General features: G+C 39.9%; 1 protein-coding gene across 1 annotated transcript in view; it reads right to left on the reverse strand.

Annotated features, from left to right (window-relative positions):
* LOC104514299 (dihydropyrimidine dehydrogenase [NADP(+)]-like) overlaps positions 1 to 8037 on the reverse strand; it is a 45753-nt gene that overhangs the window by 3070 nt on the left and 34646 nt on the right. The gene's annotated exons all lie outside the window — the stretch shown is intronic.

Below are 8037 nucleotides of genomic sequence, written 5' to 3' on the forward strand. Positions count from 1 at the left end.
ACATTACCGACATTTATAAGATACCTAAGCAGTTTCTATAGCTGCACAGGAGCACTCTCCAGTACTTTAATATGGAAGATTTGGCCATGCATTGTGATGATGTTTAGGATTTTTCTTATAAATTTTCAAGTTGCTGACCTTCATACCTCCTGTGAAAGGAGCAAAGAATGCTCCATACAGGCGCATTTTGAATGGAGACAGCACTAGAAGTACCTATTTGTATACAAACACGTGCTACAAATAGGTTATACATTTAGTACTTGATTTTGAACGCGCTATTATTTTGCCATTATTGTGTGAAACTTCGAGGAGTAAAATGGAGCACAAAATAGGAGTGACATGCTACAGACAATGAGATCATCCTTGGTCATTTCTCATTAGAACAGGTTTAAGAACTCGCAGCAAGAAATGAAAGGGGCACGAGCAAATAAACTGAGAACAATAGCTGCTTTTCTCTCTTTAGAAGGATGCGCAAATGACATGATCATCAGTTTCTTGCAAATATTGTACAGAAGTAAGCTGTGGGTCTAATCCTGCAAGTCTTGACACAGTTCTGTTAACTTCCCAGGGAGGAATTTGTGGCATCAACCTTACACATCTGTGCTGCAAAAGTAAAGGTGTATGGCAGGACAGCATATGGGTACATACCACAAGGGGAAGACGTGCCCTCTAAAAGAAGTTGTTGGAGACCTACCTGATGCAAACCATTTCCGCTTTACATCAAGGGAAACTGCACAGTTCAGTGGCAGTTTAGCTTCACTGAGTCAGTGTTAGGGATGGGACAAGTCCAAGGTCCTTTGAACTACAGCTATCCCTCAGTTAAATGAGTTTAACTTGTGGAAGTATAGCACATGACAAACATGACTACATTTTAAAAGACTCACTCTGTGGCACTGCATTGTATTTTGCGAGTTTAATAAGCACACTTCTACAAAAGTTCTCATGTTGCAAAACGAGCTCAAGTTTATGTGCAAGATTCAACATTGTTAAGATAAAGTTGGGCTCAGTAAATGAAGGTTATGTGATACAACAATACATTTTACTTTTGCTTTAAAGAGGATTATAACTGTTGAGTATTAGAGAAATCTCAATGGCTGACAGAAGAGCGGAACTGGCTTCAAAGTCATTCTACTGTAATAAACCAAGAAGTCATTACGTTTCTGATATTGGAATTTGATCCAACTCAATTGAAAAATACTCAGGATCAAGCCAAATACAAGACACAGGCACTTCTGCCCAGAATTATAAGCTTCAAAGTGTTTACCTTTGGTCTTGCACCACCAAGAAACATGGTAAGGATTTATTTTTGCATTCTGTTTCCCAATATTTTTTGAAGAGGCAATACTTACCTTCTTCCTATGAGTCAAAAAAATTATTCTGAAATGATTAGCAACAATTTAAAGTGTGTAGTAGTATGCTATACTTCACCTGTATAGTTTATAGTCATATACAATGCTCTATGTATTGTTTTCAATTCTCATTGCAGAAGAACTGGATTGCAGTAACTTGAAGTATCATTGTGTATCTTATTTTGGGCAGCCTTACTTTCAAACTAAGCATCCCTGATTATTCCTATGCCACATCACAGCAGCAGGGTAATATGGCTTTATCAATGTTTGCTCTAAAGGAAAGCTCTGCTAAATTAATTAAATGCAAAAATGGGTACATCCTTGCCTTCCCGAGTCTGCTGAGAATGGGCAACAACAGCTCTATGTCCTGCATGAATGACTCCCATTCATTTCAGTGAAGATTTAGCTTTGAGGCCTTCCTAGCCTTCAGCACTTAAATTACAGTAGCATCTTTATGTAAGGAGAGAGAGTTCGTTGTTTTCTGGGTGCAGTGGTAGGATCTGTGAAGTTCCTTTTAATGACTGTTGATGGAGGAAATTCAATTGTATCAAGCCCAGGAAGAAGGACAGGGAAATTATACTGTTTTATTGTCATCTCTCTGCCAAACTCCTAAGTTGCTGACATGTGAAATACCTTAGTTGCATTCATTCAATTCTAAAAGCCTTCCAGTTCTTCTCAGCAACATGTAGAGAACACTAATGCTCTTCCAGCATGAAACAGCTATGCCACACTGCTAAAGGCAGCATGATGACTGTAAGTGAGCAAGTTATCACAGCTTAATGAGTTAGCACTCATCAATAGAGCTGTGCAAGTTGATTATGTGCATGGTCCAAATTCACTGCAAATTTGAACTAAAATTTGTTTGTTTAAACCACTGTAAAAGGCCAATTTACTATCAGCTAATTTTTTTTACTTTGGTATTGCAAAGGACTAGACTTGAACATGCAGACCTTTACTGTGCCTCCGGTGATGAACCACAGTAACTAAATCAAATGTGATCTCTTAGGAACTGCTCACATCCTTGTATTTTCATTTCTATGTCTTACTGTGCTGGTTTTGGCTGGGATAGAGTTAATTTTCTTCATAGTAGCTACTGTGAGGCTATGTTTTGGATCTGTGCTGAAAACAGTGTTGATAGCACAGGCATATTTTCATTATTGCTGAGTAGTGCTTACATAGAGCCAACACCTTTTCATCTCCTCACATCACCCCACCAGTGAGTAGGCTGGGAGTGCACAAGAAGCGGGGAGGGAACACAGCTGTGACAGCTGACCCCAAATGACCAAAGGAATATTTCATACCGCATGACGTCATGCTCAGCACATAACACTGCAGGAATAAGAAGGAAGGGGAGGACACGTTTGGAGTCTCATTTGTCTTTCCAAGGAACTGTTATGCGTGATGAAGTCCTGATTTCCTGGAGATGGCTGAACACCTGCCCAACGATGGGAAGTGGAGTTTGGTTTGCTTTCATGCAGGGCTTTAGCTTTACGTTTAGCTTTACCTTTACCTATTCAACTGTCTTTATCTCAACTCTCACTTTTACTCCTCTGATTCTCTCTCCCATCCCACTGGGTAAGGGGTGAGTGAGCGCTGTGTGATACTTAGTTGCTTACTAAGCTTACTTAAAACTCCTTTGCTTACTGAGTTATTTACTCAGAAAATTTCATGGATTTACTGGGAATTGCTCAGCAGTTTTCAGGCTGCCACATTTCTCAGGTTCCTGCAATCTTCTGTATCAGTTGAAAAGTTGTAGCTGTAGAATTCAGCTCCAGTTTGTTTCAAGTCTCATGTAGGCTTATATGCATCATACCTAATACAGGTTTCAAAATACATGTATGATGAAAATACACGTGATCTACTACCCTCAGCAATACTAAGCATCCTATAAGCCTCTCTTTTTTGTATATAGCTCCCCAACATTTCACTGTATGTCACAAATGTACGTTGTCTGCAAGTACTGCTCTGTGTACTGAAGAATTTGAAGAAATGATGTAAGACCTGTACAACACATAGTGAAGTAGCTTTCCACTGTCTGCTCATGTTGCAAAAGCATCAGCATGGGGAGATTCCTGTTAGTGAAGCAGTTTTTAATCTAACAGAAGCAGATGTTTAAAAAGCTAAGTAATTCACAATTTTCTCAGGGAGGTTCTGGATTCACATTTATATTTTTTAAATAACATTTGGATGTTAACAAAACTCACAGAGCTCAAGCAAGTTGCAGAGATGGGCTACTCAAATAATCATGGGATGGAGGACCTTGCTTATCAGAGAAGACAAAAAGAGCCTAACAAGGTGTTTTACCTAGGAAGATGAAGGCAGATCAGGAATATGATTTTTCTTTATATACACATCAGGGTGGGAAAAGTTCTATTTAAGTTAAATGACAATAGTGGCACAAGAACGCATGACTGTAAGCCAGCCATGAATAAGTTTAAAGCTGGAAATTAGAAAAGGCTTTTTAAATGGGAAAAGTGTGAGGTGGTTAATGGCCTTCCAGAGAAGCATCTGGGTGACAGTCAAGGTTTAGGACAGCATTAGATAGCTCAGGAAATGGTTGCTTAAAGAACACGATCAAAGTAGAATTTTCCAGCTACAAACTTAAAAAGGAAATAACAAAACCAATGCATATGGCATGGTGATTTCTGGATTTGTAACCAAATCTCACTTCTTACAGCTCACAGAATACACTTTGGGGAGCTTAGAATCCCAAACATGGAGGAGGATGGCATTTTAGAGGCCTGAAAGTGATTTCAAAAGACTGTCAATGGTTTACTGCTCATTCACACTCCTGGGTGCTGTGTCTTTTAATCACTTCTTTCTCTCAAGCAAAAACTGTGTCTTTATTCATTTGCAAAGTTTCAAGACTTTATTGACTTAGAAAGCAATGGTACTTAAAAGATGTTTTGCAGGTGCACTCTTTTACAGCATCTCAAGCTATCTCAGAGCTTCTTGTTTCCATCAAATCATAAACATTTGGAACAAAATAAACAGTGCAGCAAGAAATAATCAGCTTTCACTGTTTAAAGTGCAGTTTCACTCCAAAAAGCAACTGTCTAAAATGGCACTATGGGATTCCACACTTGGTATATCTCAATGGCCTCCGGATCAAATTAACACTGTTTGCAGTATAATGTGTTTTTTTGCCAACTGCCAGACCTACAAACAGAAGCCAGGTTCTGAAAGTGAAGCTGTGTTCTTTCTGGCATATGCATTAGTAGAAGCAATTAAAAAAAATAATCTGGAAGTTAGATTTTGCCTTAAGTTACACCTTTGCAACCTCAGGGTCCTAGAGTGTTTCTTTTGATTACTGCTCTGCTGTCCCAGTCTTCTCAACAAAACTGTACTGAATGAACTGGGAGAGGAATTTAGTCCTGCAACTGGAACTGACAGGGAATTTAGTTGCTATGGAGAGAATCAGAGCAGAATCCACTAGTTCTATGCTACTAATAAGAAAAGAAAAAAAAAAATCATTTTGTCACTAAGCTAGGCAGATGTGGTTTTGAGTATACACAAGGAGCAGATATGTTCATTAGGATATTATAATGCTATTTTTATTACTACAGCTGCATTTTTAATGTAAATATATGAAAAATTTTATGGCTTTGGAAATTAGCTTTTCATTAGCCATCATATTAGTAAACCTATAGTTGTAAATGCAATTTGTGGTTCAGGTATGGCTCCTTGCAGACCTGCTGGGTCTATCTTCATGCAGACCACACTGTAAAACAACACAGTGTGCTCTAGAGATGATGAACATCACAGGCCTCTCATTAGATCATTAGAAAGCCATACACAGTGCAGGTACTGCAACTCATACAGCAAGTTCAAAGGGAACACACATGCTTGTCTTCTTACTACACTCCTTGTGTCACCATAAAACCCTTGTCACACTGTGTTCAGGAGAAAGGTTCACTGACTAGGAACTTCATGCACTTAAAGCTGACAGCAACAGCAGGTAAGGAAAGCAGAGTAATCTTTAGATTACCAGAAGTAGAGGCCTGCCTGTTGTGAATAGCAGTCTGTCCTAAGGAAAGGTCTTAACCTCAGTTTTCAGATCTCGGAAGATGATTAACTATAATACAAATGCTGAAGTTGATTCACCACTGTCATGGTTTAATCCCAGCTAGCAATTAAGTCCCACCCAGCCACTCACTCACCTCCCACCATTTCCTCTGGTGGAAGCGGAGAATCAGAGGAAAAGACAAGGAAACTCATGGGCTGAGATAAGAACAATTTAATAATTGAATATAAATTAATAAAATAGTAACAATACTAAAAATACTAATAACACTAGCAACACTAATATGTAATGAAAATAATGGAAAATAAAACAAATTATACAACTGCTCACCACCCACTGACCAATACCCAGCCAGGTCCCGAGTAGCAAGAGTCAGAATCAGAGGGCCTGAGAACCAGAGCCTGAGGGCAATCGCAGCAGAGTCTGAGTAAGCCCAAGTGAGAGATCACAGCAGAGTCTTAGTGAGCTCCACAAGCAAAGCACGAACGAGAAAGCCAACCGACTGACTGACTAACTAACCAACTAATATGGCTCCCCTGCCCACCCCCAGCTTATAAACTGAGCATGATATTCGATGGAATGAAATACCCCTTTGGTCAGTTTGGGTTAGCTGTCTGGACTGTGTTTTTCCCCACTCACCCTGCTGCTTGTAGTGAAAAAATTGGGAACACGGGTGCAGTATCAGAAGCTGGAAAAGTCCTTGAATTGGTGCAAACATTTCCTAGCAACACGTAAAAACACCAGTGTTATCAGTACTTTTCTCAGGGCAAATCCGAAACACAGTCTCATACTAGATACTGTGAAGAAAATTAACTCTGCTCTGACTAAAACCAGCAGAACCCCAAGTAATATATAAAAAAACTCCTAGCAAAGCACCTGACATTTATATAGCAGTCGTGTGCTTGATCCCAAATACTCTATCTGTTCATTATTATTTATAGGGTGTTTGGGTAGTTCTCAAGATTCAGTAAGTTGTGAAAGAACAAGTGCTGTGCAGAAATGCCCTCACTAGGATACAGAGAGAGCACAGAAAGGGTATAAAATGTTGCAAAGAAAGTAAATGACTCTCTGTACCAGTGTTTATCTCCATTAGGGGAACACCTGCCTTCCACCTGTTCTTTTTAAAAATAAAGGTGAGGTGTTGTCAGAGAGAGAGATAAAAAGAAGGAATGTTAGGAAAAAAAAATATGGATTAAAGAAGAAAATGTCACCCTAATCAGGTGATTATACAGGACCAGGGTCAATTTACAGTAAAATGGCTAACAAGATTCTGTAATATCACTAAAACTAACTTTACAGTGAAAGATTACAGATGCTTTGACAATAGTTAAAAAGGTTTTGAAATATGCTCTGGGATTTAGGGACCTCGAAGCCTTGTTTCAGTAAAGCAAGTAAAACGGTTGTAGTACTAACGAAAGAGGGACTTAAAAAATTAACTCAAGTGAACTTTTACTGCATAATTTAATATGGCTTCTGTAATGAAAATTATGTCTTGTGAATCTATGACAACTCTTTATGAAGACTGTGAGGCAAGAAACCCAACTGGTAAATTTTATGTTTCGATAGGCTCCTGGTGCAGGCCTCTGACACAACAGAGTTCTGAAATTAAGTAACCATGAAGTGGGATTACAAGATGGCTAAACAAAGGAAAAATAAAGAGCTGGAATACAATGATCAATGTTCAGAAAAGGCAAAATATAAACAAAGCGTCTCAATTTTCTGGTTTAGATATGATGCTGTTTAATATGCCTGCATGTGTTTCAGGAAACAATTTGAACCTGAAGACTACAGAGTTGACACAGATCTTAATTTAAACTAAATTAAAGAAAACCCTAAGAACTTTATAGGTATTTACTAAAATACATATTTATGCCAGGTTCACGTGGCATTTGTGCATCCTATGCACCTCGGATGGAGGAGCACCAGGCACAAGTATAACTTGGGAGAGGAGTGGCTGGAGAGCAGCCCTGCAGAAACTGGTGGTGCTGTCTGACAGCAGGCTCGACAGGAGTCAGCAGTGTGCCCTGACAGTCCAGAGCGCCAATCGCTTCCTGGGGTGCATCAAACACAGTATAACTAGCTGGGCAAAAGAGATGATTTTCCCACTGTATTCGGCATTGGTGTGGCCTCATCTTGACTAATGTGTGCTCTTCTGGGCCCCACAATTTCAGAAGGATGTTGAGGTCCTTGAATGTGTCCAGAGGAGGGTAACAAAGCTGGCTAGAAGGACTGTCCTACAAGAGGCAGCTAAGGACATTGGGCTTCTCTAGTTTGGAGAAAAGGAGACAGAGGGGTGACCTCATTGCTCTCTACAGCTTCCTGAGGAGGGGAATTGGAGGGAGGTGCTGATCACTTCTCCCTGGTATCCAGCGATAGGATGTGTGGGAACGGTTCCTGGGCCAGGGAGGTCTAGACTGGACATTAGGAAGCATTTCTTTACTGAGAGGGTGGTCAAACACTGGAACGGGCTTCCTAGAGAGGTGGTTGGTGCCCCAAGGCTCTCAGTGTCTAAGAGGCATTTGGACAACTTTTGGTCAGCCCTGAAGTGGTCAGGCAGTTAGACTAGATCATCCCTATACGTCCCTTCCAAATGAAATTATTCTGTTCTATTCTATTCTATTCCAGAATGTCTTGAGGCAGTCCTTCTATAGTCAGAGCAGGGAG

This window comes from Eurypyga helias, unplaced genomic scaffold (assembly GCF_000690775.1).
Source record: "Eurypyga helias isolate BGI_N326 unplaced genomic scaffold, ASM69077v1 scaffold13608, whole genome shotgun sequence".
Lineage (NCBI taxonomy): Eukaryota > Metazoa > Chordata > Aves > Eurypygiformes > Eurypygidae > Eurypyga > Eurypyga helias.